This window comes from Mixophyes fleayi, chromosome 3, assembly GCF_038048845.1.
Source record: "Mixophyes fleayi isolate aMixFle1 chromosome 3, aMixFle1.hap1, whole genome shotgun sequence".
NCBI lineage: Eukaryota > Metazoa > Chordata > Amphibia > Anura > Limnodynastidae > Mixophyes > Mixophyes fleayi.
The window spans coordinates 82,652,704-82,665,444 of NC_134404.1; positions in this window are offsets into that span (position 1 = coordinate 82,652,704).

Below are 12,741 nucleotides of genomic sequence, written 5' to 3' on the forward strand. Positions count from 1 at the left end.
ACTGACGCTTGCGCCCACTCTGTGTCGGCAGCACCGCGGCTGCTGTCAGCAGAGTGGGTCATGCGGGCGGTGGGGGGCCCTCAGAGAGAGGGGGACCCGGGACACGTGCCCCCTGTGCCCCCCTTATTCCAGCCACGCACCAGCTACAGTTCAGGTGTAAGTGCAGAGTCATAGTAATGACGGTCACGTATGCATAATAGAACATGTGTTTGCAATCAGGAGCACCTGTAAAAATGCATTTTATGTACAGTAGACCTTCTTAACATCCTAATAATTGTATTTTATGGGGAAAATAAATAACAAAAAACTTTTTTTATATTCTGTCATTAATGACTATATTATTAACAAGTGACATTGAATTTTTTTTTTCTGTTTGTTTTTTTGGGGACTTACACATATTTCACATATGTATTGGACAACTGTCAATAAATTTCCTAATTCGCGACTCGCAAAAGGGGGGCTTAATGGGAAAGTGTGTGGGGCTTTGATCAAATATGCTTGTTAGTGGGCGCAGTATGGACGTAACTGGGGGCCCAGCTTACGCCTCTTTTTAACAAAAAAATGCAGATGACGTTTGTTTTGCATGCCTTAATGAATCAGATCCCTTGCGTCAAATAGGCTATGTATAGCCCGTACTGCTGTGTATAGCCCACATTCTGGATCTAAAGAGCAAAAGCACTGGAAGCACAGAGATCCATTAGCAACATGAAGAGGAGTTTGCAGGTTGCTGAGCAGACACTGTTTGGAACCAGAATTTAAGGGGTGGAATAGGCAGTTTCATAATTAGAAGAAGGGGTAGAGGGTAGAGCGTCAGAAAGGTTAGTCCTGATCTGACACAACAGATTAAAATGGTTGATATTGTTTGTTCAGGAGGATTATTGCTGCAGTTGAATACTTCCTCTAGAAATCAGATAAAGAACTGTTCCAGAGTAGATGGAAACAGGAGTATAGCGAAGGCCAGACAGGTGCTGGTAGGAAGGGATTTCCGTCTGTTGCAGCGTCTGTGGAGGACTCATGATACAATTAGGCTATAAACATAAAGTAATATTATCTGTGCCACATACAACCCATGCTACACAATGGAATAATCCACTATAAAAAATGGATTATATGTATTATGTTTAATATGCAGATTCAGGGGGACTGTACTGTACAGTTGGACAAAATTTAAAAATAGGGATCATTCAAAGGACAAACATTTCTAGAGACAAATCTTTAAAATTTGAAACAATGTCAGGACAGATGGCAATTATGAACCTTTAGTTCACTTAATGATATGCAACATTCATAAAAATTGTAGATATTGTATTTTGCCCCCCAAAAAACATTTAGTTAAGGGCAGCTGCAGTGTTTTTGGACAATGTATTACTGTAATAAACGTATAACTTCACTCTTTAGTAGAGATGGATGAATTTCTATTTGTTCCAATTCACCCAAATTCAGGGGCAAATTTTACTGAACTGCATTGCCAGTTGCCTCAACTTCAACTGTGTTAATGGTTCTGTGTCATTCCCCAAAGCATTGAACGCCTCTAAAAAGGTATACTCTCCACACAAGTAATCTATTTTAATAGTATCACACCACAAAATAAAATCTTACTTTTGCATGGTCCACAAAATTAGGTCCACATTTGTGCAAAGAGGAAACACCTCCATTTTGCCCCGCAGACCCATGGATTCTGGTGAAAGACTTGGCACACCAGCACAAATTGAGGCGTAGGTCACCAAATAGATTTTACCCTGCGTCTCAACAGTTGTGTTGTAATTGGAAATGACCACCTAAATAATCGAGCCCACATGTCTAAACAGGGCTCTGCTGAAAAATTAAACACCTACAACAAAAAAATTATATTTTCAGTTTAATATGTTATGGAATTGGTTTCCATTAGCCATTGAGTATTGTATATTTCCTCATTCCAAATCAATGTGATATTATCTACAACAGTACTTAGTGCACTTATTGTGTATCTTGCATGGGAAAGGAAATTTAATTTGCGCTTTGCAATTAAAATGCAATCAGCAGTACGTTTAAATAATATGCATGCATGGAAAAGCGCTTCCATAGCAAATATTAATAATTATGGCCACTGGACAAGATTTTCCTGTCATAATTCCAGTAGACCCCAATCTGGTGAAAGAGCTGTAGAACAATTAGTAAAGCATCCACCATTTTCTCCCCATAAATTGCAGAATTGGGCTCTTCATCCTCTTTTCTTGAAAAAAAAACTTCTGCATCATTCCAATATAAATAGATTTGTTTGGATTATTAATATATTTTGTCTTTCCCTTGAAGGTAGTTTTGATGACAGTTTGCTATATTTGTTAGGTTATTGTGAAACTATTTTTTTTCTCTGTCATATTTCCAAACTTCCTGTGTGTTGCATGGAAATATGTAAGCATTTACTCCATCATATATAGCTTTTTGATATTTATACCTGTTGATATCAGACAGAATTACTGGTGTGTTCCTCACACCTGGATAGGTATTGGTACTATTAACAAGTACAGAAAAACAGTTGTGCTCTTTAGTATGTTGTAATAAGGCTAGAATGAATGTTCGAGGGACTTAAGCTCCTCCTACAAGGCTATAGAAATGTGATGATGGCTGATTTTTACATTCCATAGACTGTGAGCAGTCTTACTCTCCACTGTTTGTTAATTATTCACCAAATTTTGGATGAATGGGGATTGATTTGTCAATTAAGTCAGAGGGTGGTGAATCTCTGAAATGTGGCAGTATTTCAGAATTTGCCAAACTGATTTACACATCTCCACTCATTAGGAAACATCCATTGTTCAGGGTTCCACTACCTCAATACAGATCTTGAAAGTGTTCATTTTAGCCAATAAAGTTTATGTAAGGCTTTCACCTCAGGATTTGTGAAGTGAAAAGGGAAATTGCTAGTTAATAATATTACTTTTACAATAGATTATAACTACTACCATGATTAGGACATAATACATCAGTAGCAGCAGATATTTATATAGCGCCACTAATTCCGCAGAACTTTACAGGGAACTCACATCAGTTCCTGCCCCATTGGAGCTTACAGTCTAAATTCCCTAACATAGAGAGAGACAGAGAGAGAGAGAGAGAGAGAGACCACATTATTGTAATATATGTAAATCCCTACTTTCCAAAATAATTAGAAACTTTTAAAATGTTTATAGGGTAATTCAGTTTTTGATAGAATTAAATACATTAAATATTATTGTGAATTATTACTTAACTGGGTTCCAGCTATCCACCTTATCAGACGGGTCCCACAATGTCCATTGCGGTCAGGAAAGGCTGTCCTCACTACTGCCTACAGCATTTATTTATGGGTATGTAAGATTTTGTATTTATGATCATCTTTTTTTATTTTCAACAAAAACAGTATTTCCAGTTTTAGATGGAGTTATCCTTCAATGAAAAACAAAATCTATTACAGTATAGATTTATGTGGTTTAGCTTTTATTTCTGTTTGAGTAGACTTATGTTGACGGTGACCAATGATCCATATATAAGGCACAAGCTTCGGAAAGTAATGGCAACTATGAGACAAAACTCTTTGCAATATGTTATTGTCACATTCATCGAATTGCAACTTTCCACAATGATGAATGGTACAAATAAGGTAATTCAACACTTCACAATGTTATTAGTTGTGAAAGGGAAAGAAAAACAATATCTTTTTTATAGGTGATAAATCATTCAATAAGTATTGCCATCAAATATTGATTGCAGTGTATTGAATAATATGTGCCTCTAGGGCATCAACTTGCCTCTTGAAGATCAACCTTTTCATTTTAGCCTAACTTGACAGGTTCCATTTAAACATGTTTTATTTGAGCAAGTAGACTGGGGAGTAACGGTGGTTTTGTAAGGCAAGTTGCATTTGTCAGTATAGAGAAAATGCATCTCTATGTAGCATTCACAGATGTCTCTAAAAGTTATTCACACATATTAAAACTTCATATTTGTACATAAACTATTAAAACAATTATAAAATTGCCACTATATATCTTAAAGGAAACCTGTCAAAGGGGGAGTATTTTTTTTTTATTCAATTAACAATAAAGCTATAGAAACTTAATGAAAAGTCATCTCTATTTCCCAACCATTAAACTCAAATGGATTTCAGGCCAATAGAGTATCTAAAATGCAAAGAAACTGAATAACATGCTAACCCGCTTGCTGGAAAACATACAGGACCTCATTTAGAGTCGGACGCAAAGTCCATTTTAGGCGCATCAAACAAAAAAACACTATCACACATGTGCAGCAAGCACCATATCCGCCGGCATCTTGGATGCAATTAACACTTGCGACAGCTTGCAGCTGACTATGAGAGAATGGGAGGAACGTGGATTTGTGAAGGTGTGGTCATATAAAAAAATCCTAGTCGCAGTGAGGCGCAGACGCAACACACGTCAAAACAGGGCTAAAGCTGTGCGGCAGGAATTAGGTGGCTCAAGTAGTTAGCTAGCTGCAGGAAGCTTGATAGGGTATTACGAGTGGGACGTGACTGTGGTTGCTTGCCACTCGTAATATCCTATCAAGCTGCGGCACACTCCCACACCTACACTTCTTAAACAGACTTTGCGTCCGACTCTAAATGAGGTCCACAGTCTCTTCAATGCCACCACCTTTTCTGTACACCACTTCTCTTCGCACCTTAGACCAATGAAGGGGACTGAGGGTGCAGATGTACAGAGTAGGGTGGTCAGTAAAAGAGTGATAGACTACCCAATAGATAATTCTGTTTATAGGTAATGAGAGGCATCACATTTGCTTAACAGCACCTAGTTAATATAAAAAAACTGTCCCCCAGGAAAATGGTATGTGTACATTACAAAATAAAAGGTGTAGCTCATAAACATACAATAGCTTAGTGCATTAATGCACCTGTAACTGTTCAGTTCTTAAATACAAGTTGTATGATTGTTATAAAGTTTACATAAAATTTATATGTGAAATTGGTGAATTGTGTGTGTGTTCGTATATATATATATATATATATATATACAGATATATATATATATATATATATATATATATACAGATATATATATATAAATATATATATATATATATATATATATATACATGTATATATATATATATATATATATATATATATATATATATAATGTGTATATATATAAAGACATATATATATATGTTTATATATGCATATATATATATATATATATATTTCAACCTCTCTTGAATGCATGACTATCACTTTTCCACAAAATTATTATTTTTTATTAATGATGTATTGTTTGGTGGTGTAGTTATAGTACACAGATCGCCATGCTGCCTGCTATCTGAAACATAAAACCATTATATATGTAAAATGGCACATGTTATGATTTGTTATTATAAAATGGTTCCTGTGCTGACTTGAGCATTGCACATAAGTAGATTTGCTAAGCCAGCAAACAATAAATTAAATTTACACTCTTCAGAAAGTACAAAAAGTTTTAGTGAAGTCAGATCACTATCTGTCACTACAAGAATAGCTATGAAACTGCAAGAATGATTGTGAGACTGTGCAGCATTGACAAGCCTTTTAATTAAACCCCTGAGCTCCATGTTGTTGTTTTTACTAGAATTTCCAGAAGTTTGGAAATTGCATATTAATGTGTCGGTAAAGAAATGCTGGTATCACAACACTGTCAGCTAAATTATTTTCAATATTTTCTCTCTGTCCTGACTTCTGGCAATCTCCCTGGCTGCCAGAAACAAATTATCCACAATTCTAATTGCACAAAAAACAGCATGAATCACCCAGTTGTTTTTTTTAATAACAAAGTTTTAGACTAATACATTTGCTTTCCTGTACCAGTAAAATTATTCCTGTACTCCTCCCAGATTTGCCAAGGAGAGGGACATATAGAAAGATGGTTTAGTAAGCTTATAGCATAACAACCACCTCTGTGCTCTTCCTCATACTTGCCAACTCTCCTGGAATTTCGCGTGAGTCTCACAGACTCCCGGGAGAGTGTGGCAATCTCCCGGATCTGGGCAGAATTAGCTTAAAAACGCTGCGATTCACCGGGAATCGCGGTGTTTGGCCCCGCACCCTGCTGTAAAATGATGCATTTGCGTCATTACGTCACGGGGTTGGGTCCAAAATGGCGCAAATTTTGGAGCCCCGTCCCCATCTCCTCCGGCAGGCTCCCGGAAGCCAACTTTAGAAAGTTGGCAAGTATGGCTCTTCCCTTATAATTAGCATGCTGGCCGAACTGTTTAGCTCACTAGCTCGATTCATTAGAATGCTTATAAGTCTGATTAGCTTCTCTTGAATAGGTGTAGGAGGTTTAAGAGAGAATGCTTGACCTGGGTGGACATAGGTATCAGAGATGAGACTTTCATAACTCAATCATGCAGGCTATTGGAGTGTTGGAGTACTTTTTTTTTTTTTAAAGGAAAAGGTGAAATCAGCTTTTTAGTCAAAAATGTTTACAAAGCAAAGCAGTGGTCTCTATTCAATTGTTTAGTAATATTGCTGGTCATGTCTCTGAGCGTTAATTTACCAGTTTACACAGAGCACTTGTATTACCAACAAATCTGCAAGCTCAAGTAAGGATCATTTCATTCCTTCCTATGCTCTATTGACTGTATGACAAGAAATTAGATGAAGTCATGCAGTCGGTTGATGGCATTTACAATGTTATTTCTGTTTGTGAAATATCGCTGGGGCAGCTGAGTGATATTCACCTGCTCCACAGATGTTGGACCAGTAAGAGTTAACTAACCACTTCCTCGGACCGGTCTCAAGGGGTTTGGTATGAGTTACTCATGTAGCCTGTTCACACATGCATAATTTGTAAAAAAAAATAGATTAAGAATATTAAAAAAAATAAAAGATATTTAAAAACCTTTCTGCATTGATAAAACGCTTTACTCAAACAGTAAAGTATTTTTCCAATGATATTCTTCCGTCAGTTACACACTGAGATGGCAAAAACAGAACAAGGTTTTTTATTATTAAAGACATGAAGATTTTAAAATGACTTTATAGCAATTTTATTGTCTTATCTGCCATTTTTGCTGCACTAAGCTGAGTGTAGGATCTCATTTAGCATGAAAGCTTTAATCTCTAAATTACCCTCTGAAAAAAATACTCTCATTTGCAATTGTCTGAATCCCCGATACTTTGTTTCACATAAAGTATTTCTCTCTTTCAGCCAGATCATTTGACAAGACTATAAATACAGTAAGTATGGTGTGGCCTAGTAATCTTCAAGATCTGTTTGACTGAGGCATCATTTACCTCTGTGTAATTCCTGCCACGCAATTTCACAATATGTATTGGTTATGACAGGTTCATTGGCTAAAACAATTCAGTCATTTGGTTTCCTAGCTACTTTGCCTGTTGTCGTTCTTCCCCACGCGTAGACAAAAATGTAATACATTTTTGTAGCTTAAAAGTAAAATAATAGTAATTATTGTTTTGTATAGTTGATAAAAGTGTCATTGTTTTCTACATTTGTATTTGTTTATTCATTTATTGCTCTTTTTCTGGGGTAATATTGAGAGAGATATTGACTCGTGTGGCGATCTCTCAAGTAAACTATTTTGCCCTGATTTTTAGTATCTATTGATTCTCACATTGAAATTTATGGTGCATTACACAATGCTCCCTGCTGAGTTTCTCATCAGATCTTGACTGCCAGGTCACTAGGAAACAAGCTTTGAATAGTGGATAACCCTGTGGCTATCACTAACTAAGGAATAGTAAACACGGGCAATCTACTCTTCAAAGTGATTTGGTCTAGCAGAAGAAAAATTATAAGCAGACAACAATTTGTAAAAAGGCAATATTTTCTTTTATAATTTGCCAAGACTGACTTTGCCATGGAGGCAGTGAATCAGAAATAGATTGTTTTATGTCTAGGAGTAACCATATTAGAGCCATCTGTTTTTTTTTGTTTTTTTTTCATATTGGCTGTCAAATGACTATATTCATACTACTCAAGGCCTTGAAAGTGTTAAAAAAAGAATATTGTAAAGAGAGTTAATACAGTCACATAAAAGGGTATAAATGAAAAAATATTGCTTACGTGACTATACATAGATCACCATATTGAACTTACTTGGATAGTATTAGAACTACTATTGATCAGAATGTAAAGCAAAAACATTTAAAAGTAGTTGTAACCAATTAGAAAAAAATAGTTGATTAAGAAAAAGAAGCAAACCTTTAAATTAAAAATTCTGTGCCTACCCACCATTACGGGAACCTTTAGGGCAATGATCTATCAAGTTGTGACTGTTTCAAACTGTTGTGCTGGCTTCAGTATCTTTCACTCCCAGACTTACTGCACTTTTAACAAAGGAGCCAAGAAACAATAATTTTCAATTAAGAAACCTAGAGGAGACTTGAAGACTTGATTTATGGTGCATGACTAATTATTGAATAGCTGGCCTAATGAAAATGAAGCTGCTGGTTACAAGAAAGATTTAACTTTATTTTCTCAGAGAAAACTTGATAGGAGCCAAAATAATGTATTCTTGCTTTATGATTAATTGACATATGATGCAAAACCTAATTAAGATTCTGTTCATACAATAAACCGATACATTTATGTACTTTACAACACAGTAAGAATATTTTTTTATGATTTATGTATGTTGCTTTTTATTTTATTAATTTTGATGTAGCTAGTAAATGTATTTACCTAATGGTTTAATTCACATTATTTAATACATATGTTGTTGAATATCCTTTCCCTAGCCAAACTATGATTCAGAAGAGCTTAATGACCAAGGGCTAGATTTAGGATGAGTTTTTTGGTGAAGTTAAAGTTCTGCACATTGCCAGTGCTTTAGTGCTCTAAACCGATTTCAGTTTGAAGCTGAAAAGGCAAACACATTTCTAGGGTAGCATCATTAAGTTGATCCCTCGCAAATTCTTGTAATGAAATGAGGTTTAGAATTGGGGAGCAGTCTTCAGCTTCCTCCGATGGCACCAAAGTTTCCTCGAAAGTGTCACCTGCAAATGATTGCTTTGGATGCTCCTTTCATCTCCGTGGGTGAGAATTGGGACAAGTAGAGGTCGTAGACCTGTATTCAGAATATATAAATTACAGTTATGTTTTCTGTTTTTCAGAATCCAGTGAGATTTCATAGGTTCCTTTAAGATTGGACTTTCAGCCAGTGTATCACCTTCTGACGTGCCCAGCCGGATCCGATCAACAAGAACCTCTGGAGCATGGGAAAGTCTCTTCCCAGGATAAAGAGGTAATGTACTTTTGGGGCTATATCAGCCACTACCTTAACTGCTTGGCCTTTTAGAGTAAGCGGGAGGCAAATCCGCTCATATACCTTTGTGGTTTCACGGATGCATAGTACTTTCACCTTATGCAATCTTGCCATCACCTCTTTTGGAATTAAAGAACTGGAGACCAATGTCAGCTTTGTCGAAGTCAGCAAATTGGATAAAGCCATTTCAATTAAAATCAAGCAAACTTGGTTGTCTTTGTCTGAAAAGATGCGTACGGTACGCTACGGCGTAAAAGGGCACGTTACAACGTAAAAGGGCGTACGCAACCACAACACGTGCCACCAACAGTATTTAGTCTTTTTACATACATTCGCACAAACACGCTCACTTGTAAAATAGTACACATTAATGGTAGTTGCAACACATAGTCATTTATATCGAAATATAGTAGTATTTATGTGTTATATTAAAGTTATATGCATATTAGTGAAATATATGGAACAGGTTGAAGGAATCATATCATGTGTGGTATCATAATAAACCTCTTAACATTTGCTACTGTTTGGTTCACTCTGCGAAGGAATCGCAGAGTGCATACACAAGTTATGAATGATAGGGAATTATGAACTACTTAAGACTAAGGAATCTTGGCGGGAAGAGCAGAGCATACCCCCTGGAGAGATGACCCCCTCCTTTGGATTCTTTAGGATGAACTAGCCAATGATTGACAAACCCTTGGACCTTCCTGAAACCTGGACCAATACCAGCAAGCTATACCATCTTCATTGTATTACTGTATTCCTGTGTGCATATAAGCATCAGCTTCACATCTAGTGTTCAGACATCTTGTCCCCAGACTTCAGGATTGAATGACTGTACACTGGATCCAGAGCGCCTGCGATAAGTAACAGCTGTACTTATTATCACTTCGCTTGAATATATTATACTACTTTTTGCGAATAAATATTTGTGCGTTGGAAACACAAATCGAGGTTCGACAATCGTTATTGGTTAGCGACAATACGCACTTAACAATTTGGGGGCTCGTGAGCTTTGGAGGTTTCATTGCCAGACGATACGCAAGACCAACGGATTTCGGTTCCGCAACAAAGGGTGGAGACGCGTCATATACGGGTAAGAACGCAATGTGTTCAAAACCTGAATTTTACTCTGTGTTGTGAAACCGAATGTCCGCTTTAAATTGTCTAGGGCACACTAACTAGAACCTAGGAACAAAAGAGAAAACTGTTTCTTTTACTGTCATTGTGCATTTTAACTGTATTGCATTGCTTAGCGTATGTGTATTTCCTGCTGTGCATACGCAAACTTCCGGTAGATTTGCCACGTGGTTAAACAACCGTTTTGATAGTTATTATATGTGCATAGTATAATTACTTGTGAAAACCTCTGAGACATTATTACTGTTGTTGGGAACTTTTGATTTTCTGTGCAGAAAAGGTGTATAGTGTGTGATTTTGGAACGTAGATACACTGTTTTATTATTCATTGTGCTCAATTGCTGTCTGACGAGGCGGGTTGCCCAACTGAAGGACGGTATACAGGGCAGGTATACCGAAGGCGAAAACCGGGTTTTCGCAAAGCGCTACCAATATATCGCAAGGTTTGCAAATAACTAGTATTGGTAGGCAGTGCGATCTAACCGCACGACAACCGTGCGAATTGGTGAAGCAGCTAGGAGGAATTATATTGGAAAGGCTGTTTGATTGTATCGACTTTGTTCTCCCAGTTATAATAAACTCAACAGATTTTTTTGTGGTTTAGCCAGGGTATCGAGGAGCTGATAGCCCTTGGGTCCCACAGTGATATTGTCTGTGTTAGGGGTCCTTGTTTAGTACAAGAGGAAGCGAGTGGACGCGGCTTGAGCAAATACGTCCACGGCCAGTAAGAGATCTCTAGCGGTAGAGTGTTTGTAGCAAATTGTTGAAAGTGTTTTTGGAAGTGTGGTCTGCATAGATTGGTGTTGTTCAACATGGGTGCTAAGCATACGCTAGAGATGGCCAGTGTACTGCCTAAGGAAGGTCCTATTGGTTCAGCGAGATTTCTCATGTGTAAGAAATATGGTGCATACGCAACTGCGTATTGCAACACGTGGGTCAAGATGACCAAAGATTGTGATAGGCCTTTCCCAACAATAGGGAGTTTTAATGCAGAGGTACTAAATACTGTAAAAAATAAAGTATGGTTGATTAAGTCAACGAAAAAGAGAAATAGACATAATGATTGTTTAAAATTGTGGCAAATGGAAGGTAACACGTGGCAGAGCAGCGAATGCACAGCGGAAGTAGGTGTGGCGAAAAGCGCGCGCATGGCGGAAGTAGCCTTTGAGAAGCGTGGCGGACTCAGCGCAAGCGCGCCCCCGACACCTTATGTGGCGGGAGGGGTAAGTACAGCCGTTATTAAAACTGAAAAAAGAGAAATTGATAAGTTGTATCCTGTTTTAAGCCAGTTTAAAACAAGTGTATCAGAAGATGAAGATGAACCCACTGTGATTTTGGCCATTGCTCATGCTGTTAATATACTAGAGGTTCAGCTTAAGTATGGGAAAGGAGCAATGGCTGAGATAGGTGAGAGTAGTGTGATCACTAGGAGTGATAGCGTTCTGAATCTTGAAACAGCAGATCCGGTAGTGACTTCTGAAACCAGTGAACCAGTGGGTACGTACCCAGTCCGCACAATATCAGTTCCCAATGGGAAACCGAATAAGGATGGTGTAGTTCCTTTAAGAAATGTTACAATGCATTGTCCCTGGACTAGATCAGAATTACGTTCCATTATGACTGAATTCCCAGATCCTAGAAAAGAGTTGGCTAAATGTCAGAAGTTTGTTAAAGACTTAGGAAATACACACGAACCAACCGATAAGGATTGGCGGGTAGTGTTCAGGGCGTTTCTTCCTCCCAATACTAACGTACAACAATTCATCAAAGATTGTTCGTTGGAGGAAGATGACACCTTGACGGATGAGATTAATCAAGAGAATATAGAACAAATTGTTAAACATTTAGCCATCTCTTTTCCAGTAGTAACGAATTGGAGTAAAATTTTCACCATCAAGCAGAAAGATAGTGAGACAGAAGCAGATTACTTCATTAGAGCTATAACAGCGATAACACGGTTCACTGGGATATCAAACATAGGTGAGGACCTACATCACAGAGAGGTAGCTGTAGGAGTATTAATGGATGGCCTTACAGAAAATTTAAAAACCAGAGTACAAACCACATTACCTAATTGGAGAGGCATCACAGTAGATTCTCTTAGGGAGTTTGTTGTGGAGCATGACAAAAACCTTTTTAGAAAGAAGGAGTAGAAAAGTGATAGGTTAATGACGGTGAGTATACAGGCTCTAGAGTAGATGCATACACGATCACCAGCATACAACCCACATAATAAGAAACATAGAGTGATCAGATGTTTCAATTGTAATGAAGAAGGACACTTTAGGAGGGATTGTAAAAAGGACAGATACAACCTTAGAGGTGGGACACAAAGATATCCTC